Source organism: Arachis ipaensis, chromosome B9, assembly GCF_059453495.1.
Source record: "Arachis ipaensis isolate K30076 ecotype BB chromosome B9, ASM5945349v1, whole genome shotgun sequence".
NCBI classification, from domain to species: domain Eukaryota; kingdom Viridiplantae; phylum Streptophyta; class Magnoliopsida; order Fabales; family Fabaceae; genus Arachis; species Arachis ipaensis.
The window spans coordinates 128,940,328-128,955,692 of record NC_142444.1 but is presented as its reverse complement, the minus strand read 5'-3'; positions in this window follow the sequence as shown (position 1 = coordinate 128,955,692).

Sequence of the window (15,365 nt, the reverse complement as noted above, 5' to 3'; positions counted from 1 at the left end):
CCCTAGGCTACTAGTTCTCTATAAATAGGACCTTTTACTATTGTATTTTCATCTTTTGATCATCCTGGAATCATGTTTTGATGATTGAACCCTCTTTGGGAGGCTGGCCATTCGGCCATGCCTAGACCTTTTGTTCTTATGTATTTTCAACGGTGGAGTTTCTACACACCATAGATTAAGGTGTGGAGCTCTGCTGTTCTTCATGAATTAATTCAAAGTACTATTGTTTTTCTATTCAACTCAAGTCTATTTCTTCTCCAAGATATTCATTCGCACCCAAGAACATGATGAATGTGATGATTATGTGACACTCATCACCATTCTCACCTATGAACGCGTGACTGACAACCACTTCCGTTCTACATGCAAACAAGCTTGAATGTGTATCTCTTGGGTTTCTAATCTAAGATTGGAACCTTCGTGGTATAGGCTCGAATTATTGGCAGCCATTCCTGAGATCCGGAACGTCTAAACCTTGTCTGTGGTATTCTGAGTAGGATCTAGGAAGGGATGACTGTGACGAGCTTCAAATTTGCGATTGTTGGGCGTGTGACAGACGCAAAAGGATCAATGGATCCTATTCCAACATGATCGAGAACCGACAGATGATTAGCGATGCGGTGACAGCGCATTTGGAACGTTTTCACTGAGAGGACGGGAAGTAGCCTTTGACAACGGTGATGCCCAACATAAAGCTTGCCATGGAAAGGAGTATGAATGATTGGAAGAAGGCAATAGGAAAGCAGAGGTTCAGGAGGAACAAAGCATCTTCATACGCTTATCTGAAATTCCAACCAAAGAATTACATAAGTATCTCTATCTTTATTTTATGTTTTATTTATCTTTTAATTATCAATTCTCCATCACTATCTGAATTCGCCTGACTGAGATTTACAAGGTGACCATAGCTTGCTTCAAGCCGACAGTCTCCGTGGGATCGACCCTTACTCACGTAAGGTTTATTACTTGGACGACCCAGTGCACTTGCTGGTTAGTTGTGCGGAATTGTGACAAAGTGTGATTCACGTTTAAGAGCTCCAAGTCCTTTGGTGCCATTGTTGATGATCACAATTTCGCATACCAAGTTTTTGGAACCGTTGCCGGGGATTGTTCGAGTTTGGACAACTGACGGTTCATCTTGTTGCTTAGATTAGGTACTTTTCTTTTTATTTTTCAGAATTTTTAAGAATGAATTCTAGAGTTTCAAGGTGATGTTCTTATTATCACAAAAGCTGATTGATTCTTATCAATTTAGCTGCTGAATGTAATGTCCTGCTGAAGCTTGGCCAACCATGTCTAATCTTTTTAGACTGAAGCTTTAGACTAACATTGCATGATTCCTGGAATCCTTATTAAAAGTTTTGATTCTCTTTATTTTCTTTTCCATATAAGTTTCGAAAATCACAAAAAAATTTATAAAACCATAAAAATAAAAAATATTTTATGTTTCTTGTTTGAGTCTAGTATCAATTTTTAAGTTTGGTGTCAATTGCATGTTTTTATTCTTCTGGCATTTTTCGAATATATGCATTATGTTCTTCATTGATCTTCAAGTTGTTCTTGATGATTTCAGTTCTCTGATCTTTAATTTCTCTTATTCTGTGTCTTTTGTTGTTTCTTACATGCATTTTCAATTTGTTATAGTCCTTAGTATACAAACTTCTAAGTTTGGTGTCTTGCATGCATTGTTTATTTGATCTTAGTTGCATTTTTTATTATTTCTCATCATTAAAAATTCAAAAATATTTTCAAAATTGTGTCTTTTCAAGTCAATAATACAGAGAATTGAAGATTCAGAACATTCAGCAGAGGAATCAAACAGAAAAAGCTGGGCGTTTAGTGAAGAAGGAAAACTGGCGTTTAAACGCTAGCCAGGGTACCTGGCTGGGCGTTTAACGCCCAAAAAGGTAGGATTTTGGGCGTTAAACGCCAGAATGGATGCCATTCCGGGCGTTTAACGCCAGAAGGACACTAGAGGGAAGATTTTGTTTTTAATTCAAATCTTTTTCAAATCTTCATAATTTTTCAAAATCAAATCTTTTTCAAATCATATCTTTTCAATCATATCTCTTCAAAATCAACTTCTTTCCATTTTTTATAATTTTCGAAAATCCTTGTTATACTTAATGATTTACTTCAAAATTTTCTAGTTGTTACTTGCCTATTAAGAAAGGATCAAAAGTTTTAATTCTAGAATCATATCTTCTAATTTTTTGTTAGTCAAGTAATCAACTTTAATTTTAAAACTTTCCCTTTTTAGTCTGATTTTCAATCATATCTTCTCAATCATATCTTTTCAATAACATCTTTTTCAAAATTAATTTTCAATCATATCTTTTTAATTTCTAATTTCAAAATCTTTTTTCAAAATCACTTAATTTCTTTCCCAATTTTAGTTTTCGAAAATCATTAATCAAATTTTCAAAATTTCTTTTAATTATTTCAAAATCTTTTACTTTAATGTCGAAAATTCTTCCCCTCTTCTCACATCCTTCTATTTAAAGGACTAACACTCTTCCTCAAGGTGCAATTCAAACTCCCTCCTTCTTTATATGTTCGAATTCTCTTCTATCTACCTCCTCCTTCTATTCTTCTTTTCCTCTGACACCTCAAGGAATCTCTATACTGTGACATAGAGGATTCCCTACTTTCTTGTTCTCTTCTCTTTCATATGAGCAGGAACAAAGATAAAGACATACTTGTTCAAGCTGATCCTGAACCTGAAAGGACCTTGAAAAGAAAGCTAAGAGAAGCTAAAGCACAATTCTCTTTAGAGGGCCTAACAGAGCTTTTCAAGGAAGAAGAAACCATGGCAGCCAAAAACAACAATGCCAACAATGCAAGGAGGGTGCTTGGTGACTTTACTGCACCTACTCCTGACTTCTATGGGAGAAGCATCTCAATTCCTGCCATTGGAGCAAACAACTTTGAGCTTAAGCCTCAATTAGTTTCTCTAATGCAACAGAATTGCAAGTTTCATGGACTTCCATTGGAAGATTCTCATCAGTTCTTAGCTGAATTCTTGCAAATCTGTGACACTGTCAAGACCAATGGGGTTGACCCTGAAGTCTACAGACTTATGCTTTTTCCTTTTGCTGTAAGAGACAGAGCTAGGACATGGTTGGATTCACAACCTAAAGAAAGCCTGAACTCTTGGGAAAAGCTAGTCAATGCCTTCTTGGCAAAGTTCTTTCCACCTCAAAAATTGAGCAAGCTTAGAGTGGAAGTCCAAACCTTCAGACAGAGGGAAGGTGAATCCCTCTATGAAGCTTGGGAAAGATACAAGCAATAGATCAGAAGGTGCCCTTCTGACATGCTTTCAGAATGGAGCATCATAGGTATCTGAAGAAGACGCCTGCAGAAGCTCAAGAACTCATTAAAATGGTTGCAAATAACCAATTCATGTACACTTCTGAAAGGAATCCTGTGAATAATGGGATAGCTCAGAAGAAAGGAGTTCTTGAGATTGATACTCTGAATGCCATATTGGCTTAAAATAAAATATTGACCCAACAAGTCAATATGATTTCTCAGAATCTGTCTGAAATGCAAGCAGCAACAGGCAGTACTAAGGAAGCTTCCTCTGAAGAAGAAGCTTATGATCCTGAGAACCCAGCAATGGAAGAGGTAAATTACATGGGAGAACCTTATGGAAACACTTATAATCCTTCATGGAGAAAACATCCAAATCTCTCATGGAAGGATCAACAGAGACCTCAACAATGTTTCAACAACAATAATGGTGGAAGAAACAGGTTTAGCAATAGCAAGCCTTTTCCATCACCTTCTCAGCAATAGACAGAGAATTCTAAGCAAAGCCACTCTGATTTAGCAACCATTGTCTCTGATCTAATCAAAACCACTCAAAGTTTCATGACTGAAACAAGGTCCTTGTTCATACCCTGGGTCGAGCTGTCCGAACCAGGATGTTCGGTAGCAAAGCGACCGACTTGTTTAGGTCAAGCGAACTGACTTCTTTACGAAGAACTCGGCCAGATCGACAGGAAAGCCCAGTAAAGGGCCCAAATGAAGGAACACAGCCCAATCCAAAGGCAGCCTAAGCTTACAGAGAGAAGGGCGGTTCCGTTGAAGATAAGCTGACCTCACCCAAAGATAAGATAAGATAAGATAACTAACTTATCTTATCTAAAAAGGTCACTCTACACCATTATAAATACATTGGAGCACCCAGGTATAACTCATACTCTGATTCTACAAAAAAAACCTGTTTAATACCCATGCTAACTTAAGCATCGGAGTCTCTTGCAGGTACCCCCCCCACCCTCCGGTGACGAAGGATCAGCAGTGCAGCCAGTTCAACAAGTCGGACGCGGCGGCTCCGGTCACCACCAACAAGTCGGACCCAACAGCTCCGACCAGTACAGAAGATCTCCTCCGAGATCGACCTACAGTTTTGGGTAACCCTCGGAATATTGGCGCCGTTGCCGGGGACCTGGAAGTCATCCCAACACCATGGCGGATGGCCATGACAACGACCACGACTCAGATCTAGAAAATAGAACACCGTACAAAAATGCGGACACCACACCGAAAGATACCCCGGAATCCAACGGAGACAAAAATTCAGCAAACCCGGGAGCAATAGAAGTACTTCAAGATCGCTTAAAGCAACTTGAGAAAGAAACCCAACAACAGCGAGAGATCGGAAAGGATCTACAAAGGGAGGTACGGCGATGCCGAGAATTGGAAGAAAAACTACAGCAGTTAGAAGCCGATCTCAAATCAAAAACTCCTTGGATTACCCCTGAGGAAAATTCACGCAAAGAACAAGATCCATTCACCAGAGAAATCATGAAAACCAAAATTCCAAAAGATTTCAAACTCCCGGATATGATTTTGTACGACGGCACCACAGATCCCAACCATCAACTCAGCAATTTCAGAAGCAGAATGTACCTTACCGACGCCTCAGATGGTTCGACAACTTACCTCCGAAGTCCATCTCAAACTTCGACGACCTGGCCAAAAAGTTCCTGGCCAGATTCTCCATCCAGATAGATAAGGCCAAGCACGCACCCAGCTTACTAGGGATCAAGCAAGGAGATCGGGAGAGCCTCCACAACTACATGGAAAGATTCAACAAAATATGCTTGGACATACAAAGTTTACCGACAGAGGCCGCCATCATAGGGCTCATCAATGGCCTACGAGAGGGACCTTTTAGCCAATCTATATCAAAAAAGTACCCTACCTCCTTAGACAAAGTACAGGAGCGAGCAGAAAAATACATCAACATGGAAGAGAACGCTCGGCTGGGAGAAACCTCAAAATCTGGGGCCCCCTACCGAGACAAAGACAAGGACTCAAAAAAGAAAGAAGATCGACAGGGGGAGAAAATCAAAAAGTACCATAACTACACTCCTCTCAGGGCATCCCTGGTCGACATATACAAAGAAGTCTGCCACACAGAGAAAATCCCCCCAGCACGACCACTCAAAGGCAAAAGAGGAGGAGGAAATCAGAAGGAATATTGTGAATACCATCGAGTCCGAGGGCACTCCACCGAGTGCTTCGACTTGAAAAATATCATAGAAAAATTGGTGAGAGAAGGAAAATTAGATCGATTTCTAGCCACCCGAGATGATGACCAAAGAAAGAGACGAAGGGACGAAGATGACGGACGAGCTGAACGATCACCTCGGACACCAGAAAGACACGTCCACATGATACACGGCAGATTCGCAGGAGGCGGGATCTCCAAATCATCTCGAAAAAGATACCTCAAAGAAGTATATCATGTCGAGGGAAAGGAGGAAGCACCCGACATCCCGGCGATAACATTCACTAAAGAGGACGCATCCGGCATCATCGCGGGACATGACGATCCAATGGTCATCACTATCATACTGGCAAACGCCAATCTACACCGTACATTAGTAGACCAAGGGAGTTCTGCCGACATCTTATTCAAAACAGCCTTCGACAAACTCGGCTTAGATGAAAAGAAGCTTAGAGCATACCCGAATAGTCTGTTCGGACTAGGAGACACCCCAGTACAACCACTGGGATACGTATTGCTACACACAACCTTCGGAAAAGGGAACCAATCCAGGACCCTCAAAATAGACTACATTGTGGTCGACGTAAGTTCAGCCTACAACGCTCTAATAGGTCGGACAACACTTAATCAACTCGGCGCGATAGTCTCGACCCCACATCTATGCATGAAATTCCCAACTACAGAAGGGATAGCCACGATAAAGGTAGATCAAAAGATGGCATGCCGCTGTTATAACGAAAGTCTAAACCTCAGAGGCAGAGGGGAAGAGTTTCATACAATTGAATTTGGCAGAGTTCAGTGACGAGAAGAACTCCGTCCGCAGCCAGAAGGTGAGACAGAGAAGATTCAGATCGGAGACACCTCAGATAAAACAACTAATATCGGCACGATCCTAAGAGGAGACTCAAAAGAATTACTGATACAATTCTTACGAGATAATGTTGACCTCTTCGCATGGAAAGCCGCAGACATGCCGGGCATAGACCCTAAGCTAATGAACCACAAGTTGGCAGTCTATCCAGGATCTCGCCCGGTGCAGCAGAGACGAAGGAAACTGGGAGCTGAGCGATCCCAAGCTGTGGAAGAACAGGTACAGGCACTACTGGAGGCAGGATTCATAAGAGAAGTCAAGTATCCACTATGGTTAGCCAACGTCGTCTTGGTGAAAAAATCAAATGGGAAGTGGCGAATGTGTACTGATTACACCGATCTCAACAAAGCCTGCCTAAAAGATCCTTACCCACTCCCAAGTATCGACGCTCTGGTAGATGCTTCCTCCGGATATAGATACCTCTCGTTTATGGACGCATATTCGGGATACAACCAAATCCCCATGTATCCACCAGATCAAGAAAAGACCTCGTTTTTAACGTCAAAAGCAAATTATTGCTACATCATGATGCCTTTCGGTCTCAAAAACGCGGGTGCTACTTATCAAAGGCTAATCAACAAAGTCTTCTCAGACCACATCAGAAAGATCATGGAAGTCTATATGGACGACATGTTAATAAAGACACAAAACGAAGACACACTACTGTCCGACCTGACTCAAGTGTTCGACACTATAAGGAAGCATGACATGCGGCTCAATCCTGCAAAATGCACCTTCGCAGTAGAAGCAGGCAAATTCCTAGGTTTCGTGCTCACACAAAGAGGAATTGAAGCAAACCCGGATAAATGCCAAGCCATACTCAACATGAAGAGCCCCACCTGCGTCAAAGAAGTACAGCAACTCAACGGGAGATTGGCTGCCCTATCCAGATTCTTAGCAGGGGCAGTGATAAGATCTCTCCCCTTCTATGCTACTTTAAGGAAGGGAAAGCAGTTCGAATGGATGACAGAATGTGAACAGGCCTTCCAAGACTTCAAGGAGTTCTTAGGACGGCCACCTATCTTATCTCGACCACGAGAAGGAGAACCACTCATATTATATCTCGCAGTAGGAAGCCGGCCAATAGCCTCAGCACTTGTCAGAGAAGACGAAAGTGGGCAACAACCTGTATACTTCATTAGCAAAGCGCTACAGGGATCCGAGCTGAACTACCAGAAGATAGAAAAATTTGCCTATGCTCTCATTCTAACATCTCGACGACTTCGCCCGTACTTCCAGGCTCACACCATTAAGGTTCGAACCAACCAGCCCATCAAAGGAATATTGCAGAAAACAGATTTAGCAGGCAGAATTTTACAATGGGTAGTAGAGCTATCAGAGTTCGACCTCCAATACGAACCTCGGACAGCCATCAAATCGCAGTATCTGGCCGACTTCATTGCAGAATTCACAGATGCCCTGGAAACCCCCACAGAATGGAATCTCTATGTGGACGGTTCTTCAAATAAAACGGAAAGTGGCACAGGCGTGATAATAAAAAGCAATCAAGGAATCCAAGTCGAGCTCTCCCTCAAGTTCGGGTTCCCAGCCTCGAACAACCAGGCCGAGTATGAACCTTTATTAGCTGGTTTGAAGCTGGCTAAAGAGGTTGGAGTTCAAAAACTCAACATTTACAGTGATTCACAAGTATTCACCTCACAAATAACAGGGAGTTATCAAGCCAAGGACCCTACCATGAAAAAATATTTGGATAAAACCAAGAAACAGCTCGGACAACTCGGGGAATATAAGATCTGCTACATACCCCATGAACAGAATGCCCGAGCTGACGCACTCTCGAAACTAGCCAGCACCAAACCAGGGGGCAACAACAGAAGCCTCATCCAGGAAATACTACAGAACCCATCAATCTCGGAAGAGGGAAAAGTCCTGGCCATAATAAATCAGGACCAAGGATGGATGACCCCCATAATCAACTACCTCAAAGCAGGAACCCTCCCTACAGAAGAAAAGGAGGCAAAGAGGTTAAAAAGGGAGGCACAGTACTACACCATCATAAACAACGTCCTCTACAAAAGAGGGATCCCAATACCATTACTAAAATGCATGCCGACCTCTAACACAAGGGAAGTACTAGAAGAAGTACACAGCGGCATTTGTGGCAATCATCTTGGAGCACGGGCTCTCGCCAAAAAAGTACTCCGGGCGGGGTTTTATTGGCCAACTCTACAGAAAGAAGCTACAGAATTTGTAAAGACATGTCCACCATGTCAGAAACATGCCAACTTTCACATCGCCCCGCCAGAAGAGCTCATCAGCGTGACTTCACCTTGGCCGTTTGCAAAATGGGGACTCGATCTTCTCGGCCCCTTCCCCCAGGGATCAGGACAAGTTAAATTTCTCATAGTCAAGGTAGACTACTTTACAAAGTGGATCGAGGCAGAGCCCCTAGCCAACGCCACCGCTCAAAGAAGTCAGAAATTCTTATATAGAAACATTGTCACAAGGTTCGAAGTTCCACATTCAATAACCACAGACAATGGCACTCAATTCACAGATGCAGGCTTCAGAAAACTAGTAGCCGACTTGAATATAAAGCACCAGTATACCTCCGTTGAACATCCACAAGCCAATGGACAGGCCGAAGCTGCTAACAAAGTTATATTGGCCGGGTTAAAACGGAGATTACAGGATGCAAAGGGAGCATGGGCAGAAGAGCTTCCACAGGTCCTATGGGCATATCGAACGACGCCACATTCCACCACAAAGGAATCCCCCTTCCGATTAGCATATGGAATAGAGGCAATGATTCCAATAGAGATTGAGGAAGGATCGCCCAGAGTAGTTCATTATAATGAGGGAGCAAACTCCCAACTCCAGAAGGAAGAGCTCGACCTGCTACCCGAAATCCAAGAAAGAGCTCAGATCAGGGAAGAAGTGCTAAAACGTTGAATGGCTTCCAGGTATAATCAAAGGGTAGTACCGAGAAGTTTCACGGAAAACGATCTCATCCTAATCCAAAATGATATCGGAACAACTCGACCAGGAGAAGGAAAATTGGCAGCAAACTGGAAAGGACCCTACCGAGTTGTAGAAGTACCTGGGAAGCGATACTACAGACTTTCTGAACTCGATGGACGAGAGCTTCCCAGATCATGGCACGCCTGCAACCTAAGAAGGTACTACAGTTAGAAAAAATAAAGATCTCATTATTGGATGCACTCTTTTTCCTGAAAAGGTTTTTTAATGAGGCACCAAGTTGAGACTCAGACACTATCCGCCTTAAAGGGATGATTCCATATGTATATATTTGCACTTTTCCTTTGAATAACATATATCTTAGATATTCTACAAGATTTCAAGACGCATTAATCTGAAGCATTCATCGTCCGATTATAAAGCAACCGATCGACAGAAAGTGAAAAACAATTTCACTGCACGATCACGATAAAGACAACCGTCCGATAAAGGTGAAAACGCGATTCACCCAAAGGACGATCTAGAGATGACAACCACTTTCTACAAATCGGCAAAGGTGAACACAGAATAATGTAAGAAGTTATCGAAAGTGATCGAAAAAAAGAACCTGACGAGGTCTTACGGATTGCTAAAATAATAACTTAAAGACTGGTTGACGTTAAGAAGTCAAACCAAGTCAACCCAAGTTATAAGTAAACCCTGGAAAGAGGTCTGACCAACCCTATTAAAGAGGATTACTTTAACTTAGAAGGGCCCGACATAACAAAGTCAGCCCAAAACCAAAAAGTTATACAATTAGTCCTTGAAAGAGACCTGACAAAGGTCCAAAAAAGAGGACTACAAAATAACTTAAAGGAGACCGATATAACGAAGTCGGACTCCTACTACTAAAAAGTTATTTGCAAATGTAACTTAAAGGAGACCGATATAACGAAGTCGGACTCCTACTACTAAAAAGTTATTTGCAAAAGTAACTTAAAGGAGGCCGATATAACGAAGTCGGACTCCTACTACTAAAAAGTTATTTGCAAAAGTAACTTAAAGGAGACCGAAAAAGTTATTTGCAAAAGTAACTTAAAGGAGGCCGATATAACGAAGTCGGACTCCTACTACTAAAAAGTTATTTGCAAAAGTAACTTAAAGGAGACCGATATAACGAAGTCGGACTCCTACTACTAAAAAGTTATTTGCAAAAGTAACTTAAAGGAGACCGATATAACAAAGTCGGACTCCTACTACTAAAAAGTTATTTGCAAAAGTAACTTAAAGGAGACCGATATAACGAAGTCGGACTCCTACTACTAAAAAGTTATTTGCAGAAGTAACTTAAAGGAGACCGATATAACGAAGTCGGACTCCTACTACTAAACAAGTTATAAAGTAATCCCTGAAAGAGATCTAACAAAGATCCAAGAAAGAGGATTACAAAAATAACTTGGAGGACCAACTTGAAGAAATCGGTTATAGATCGTCAGAAACACAAGCAAGAATGAGAAAACCGAAGAACAAGTTAGACCCACACAACCACAACCACAAAGGATTCAAGCTACAAAAGTACAAAGCAATCCAAAAAGGTCGAGCTGCAAGGTCCCAACATCCTCAGAAAACAAAAAAGATACCAAGTTAAGCGTGAAAGCATGATATAATCTACAAAGCTATAAAGATTCAGAGGCCATCAAAAAAGCTAGAAAGTTACTTTTGTTTGTCAAAACAAAAGGTTGCTAGGCAAGCAACGAGAAAGTACCAACAGTTAACAAAAAGAGTTTAAAAAGCCCACAAGCCGGAGGGCGAGTCTGGAGAGGAACAGCACCCACAGTACCATCATCCCGGTTTAAGATCTGACAGTCAGGATCAGAAGTGGGAGGGCTGGCCTCGGTGGGAACGGCAGGAGTTGACACCTTGGCAGAGGATACGGGGGGAGGTTCGACATCATCCTCATCCTCGTTATCAGGGACAACCTTGCCATCTTTGACAACGTTATCTAAGCTAAAGAGGGTCAGGTCGGCCTCGGGAGCAATAACCCGAACTTGTTCCTTCAGGTTCTCATAGGCAGCAGTTACGCTGCCAACAAGATGACCTTGGAGTTCGGAATAATTAGCTCGGGCATTCTCCAACTCCTCTCTCAGACGCAACACCTCCCGATAAGATGTCACATAACTATCCATATGTCTCATAGCCGTGTCCTCGGCCAGTCTCACAGAAGCTGCCAGAGAAGTGGAACTCGCCTTCTCATTCTCCAAATTATTTTCCAACTTGGCCACCCTCACTTCAAGCTCCTCCTTCAAACCTTTCATCCGATCAAACTCCTGTTTGGCCTCCTCCATGAAAGCTTTAGTGGCATGGAGAGGAAGACTTTGAGCAGTTCGATATAAGGCCGCTCCCATGTGTGCCAACTTAATACCACTCCGAGTTATATAATCAAAATGATGAAGAAGCGACACGTCGTCCATAGAAAGAGTACCATAAGGACCGATTTGTTGATCCACAAACTCAACCGCATCAAAGTTTGGGGCATCAAGGTCGAAAGGCTCAGTGATTTTTTGTTTCTTGCTAGGAGGAGCACCAGAAGCTGCAGCAGAAGATTGTGGAGGATCGACCAGACGAACCCGAGGAGTAGGAATTGCTTTCCTCAGCCCGGGAGAACTTGGTATAGGAGGTTTAACTGGAACCTGAGAAGATCCCTCTCCGGCCGCCTTGGCCGAGATGTTTAAAGCAGCAGTCGCCTTCTTCGCCTTCTTATAGGCCTTCATAGAATCATTATTCTTCGACATCTCTGAAAAACACAAAATCAAAAAGACAAGTTACAACATAGGAGAAGAAAAGCTCGGAAGCAAGTATAAAAACAAATCAGACAGTACCCAAAGCAGCCCGAACTAAAGATGGATCACTCAAGAATCTCTTCGTGTCCAGATGGGGAGGCTTCCCCCACAAATCTTCAAGAACAACTACAAAGGCCCGCTCAACCTCACTAAGCATCTCCCATGTGTAACGTGGCACTCTTACATTCTTTTGCCACTCTAGAGGAAAAGCAGGCTCATCATTTTCATCAAGAAAAAAGGGACGGACCCCCTCAATAGCATGAACTCGGAAGAAGTAGTTCTTAAAATCTTTAAATGACTCGTCATACATGGCAAAAACTTTATGCCCCTGGGCTGATCTGAAAGAAACCCAGGAAGCTTTCTTTTTGGAAGAACCTCCGGGCTTGGCCGAGACAAAAAGATAAAGGAAAAGAGTTTCAGAAGGTGTTATGCCCAACTCCTGGCAAAGAAGTTGAAAAATTTTGATAAAACCCCAGGAGTTCGGATGAAGCTGGGACGGAGCAATGTTACAGGACCACAACAAGTCAGTTTCAAAAGCAGTAAAAGGGAAAGTAACGTTTAATTGGCTGAAGAAGTATTCATAAGCATAGAAGGAGGGACGCTCCCCCTCGACGGAAGTCGGAAAACAAACTCTCTCATTAGAATCAGGGGCAACAAGCTCATAATCCCCCTCGCAGGCACTATTACCACAAATCCTATGGTGCTTCCTCAGCTCTGTGCAAAATTCAGCATCCACAATAGAAACACACAACAAGACAAGGGAGTCCAGCCAATCGGACATCCCCTCGGGAACTCTGGAAGACATCTCTACAATGTTATTGCGAGAAGACATGAGGCCAACTAATTCTACAAGTAAGAAAAGAAGATGGGATTACTAAAAACATCTCGGATAAGGGAGAAAACAACTCAACATGAAACAGGCGAACACACAGAAAAGGAAAACCCCAAGACTCAAACCAAAGTCCCTGGGGCATCTTTTGGAGGCAATAATCAAGTAAGGTTTCTAGTAGAAATCTACAGCTCTCACCCCAGCATCTTTCAAACAAAAAAAAGAGAGACTTCAAACAAGCAAGCATTTCCAGAAGCATAAGTCATCACAGTCAACCAAGCAAAAAGCATTCCCAAAACATCAAAACACGCCAAGTGGAAATCATCAAAGGTACAAACTTTTGAGAAATCAGACAAAAAGCAATCAAGCAAAGCAAGGAACGGATACAGAGTTTCTATCAGATAGTAAAAAATCAGAAGCAACAACAAAACCTTAGAAAGCCTCGACGGAAATGCCAGAAGAGCGCACAAAAGAAAGCCAAGAAAAACACATTTACAGCGACAAACAAATGCAAGATCACGAAAAGATTCAAACTTTTAAACATGCAAAAGCAATAGCTTCACCAAAAAACTAAAAATGAAGCCGTGAAAGAAGCAAGAAAGTTAGTACCAACCTGAAAAAGCAGCAGGCTTCAGGGAAGTTGAAGAGAGACGGCGAAATCTGGAATCGCTACCTCGAAGTAAAAGAAAAGACACGAGCAAAAGCAACGTCGCTGGGCTGAAACACGAAACTACGAACCCAGGCAGAGGCTTCAGAAAAATCAAACAACGCCGCAACACAAAGAAAGTTGAAAGCGAGAGAATGAAGGGAAAATGCAAAGAAGTTACGAAAAGGGCGAAGGAGAGAAACCGTTTCTGGGTTTTCAAAATCAAAATAAAAGAGCCAAAGGGAAACGGGGCAATTAATGAAGGCATTAAACCCTCGCACGTTTCCAAAGCGCCGATATAAAAGCGCGCGCTTTTAGAGGAAAAACGTTCTACATTCAAAAGCTTCTACAAAGGAATCAACAAAATGCTTGAGTTTGGCTCTACTAGAGAAGGACCGAAGTTGAGAACTCGACCTCAAAAAAGAAAACCGAGCTCAAGCAGGGGCACTGTTCATACCCTGGGTCGAGCTGTCCGAACCGGGATGTTCGGTAGCAAAGCGACCGACCTGTTTAGGTCAAGCGAACCGACTTCTTTACGAAGAACTCGGCCAGATCGACAGGAAAGCCCAGTAAAGGGCCCAAATGAGGGAACATTGCCCAATCCAAAGGCAGCCCAAGCCTATAGAGAGAAGGGCGGTTCCGTTGAAGATAAGCTGACCTCACCCAAAGATAAGATAAGATAAGATAACTAACTTATCTTATCTAAAAAGGTCACTCTACACCATTATAAATACATTGGAGCACCTAGGTATAACTCATACTCTGATTCTACAAAAAAAACCTGTTTAATACCCATGCTAACTTAAGCATCGGAGTCTCTTGCAGGTACCCCCACCCTCCGGTGACGAAGGATCAGCAGTGCAGCCAGTTCAACAAGTCGGACGCGGCGGATCCAGTCACCACCAACAAGTCAGACCCAACAGCTCCGACCAGTACAGAAGATCTCTTCCGAGATCGACCTACAGTTTCAGGTAACCCTCAGAACAGTCCTCCATTAGAAAATTGGAGGCACAAGTGGGTCAGCTGAGTAAGAAAATTACTAAACTCCCTCCTAGTACTCTCCCAAGCAATACAGAAGAGAATCCAAAAAGAGAGTGCAAGGTCATAACCACAACTCACACGGCCAAACTTGGAGAAGAGGAAGAGGCAGTGATTTCCACTGAGGAAGACCTCAATGGACGTCCACTGGCCTCCAAGGAGTTCCCTAATAAGGAACCATGGGAATCTGAGGCTCGCACTTAGACCATAGAGATTCCATTGAATTTACTTTTGCCATTCATGAGCTCTGATGAGTATTATTCCTCTGAAGAGGATGAAGATGTTAATGAAGAGCAAGTTGCTAAGTATCTTGGAGCAATCATGAAGCTAAATGCTAAGTTATTTGGTAATGAGACTTGGAAGGAAGAACCCCCCTTGCTCATCAAAGAACTGGATGACTTGACTAGGCAGAGATTACCTCTGAAGAGACAAGATCCTGGAAAGTTCTCAAATACCTTGTACCATAGGCACCATGACCTTTGAGAAGGCTCTGCGTGACCTAGGGTTAAGCATAAAACTCATGCCTCTCTCTGTAATGGAGAAGCTAGGGATCATTGAGGTACAAGCTGCAAAAATTTTACTGGAGATGGCAGACAATTCAAAGAAACAAGCTTATGGACTTGTAGAGGATGTCTTGGTAAAGGTTGAAGGCCACTACATCCCTGCTGACTTCATAATCCTAGAGACTGGGAAGTGTATGG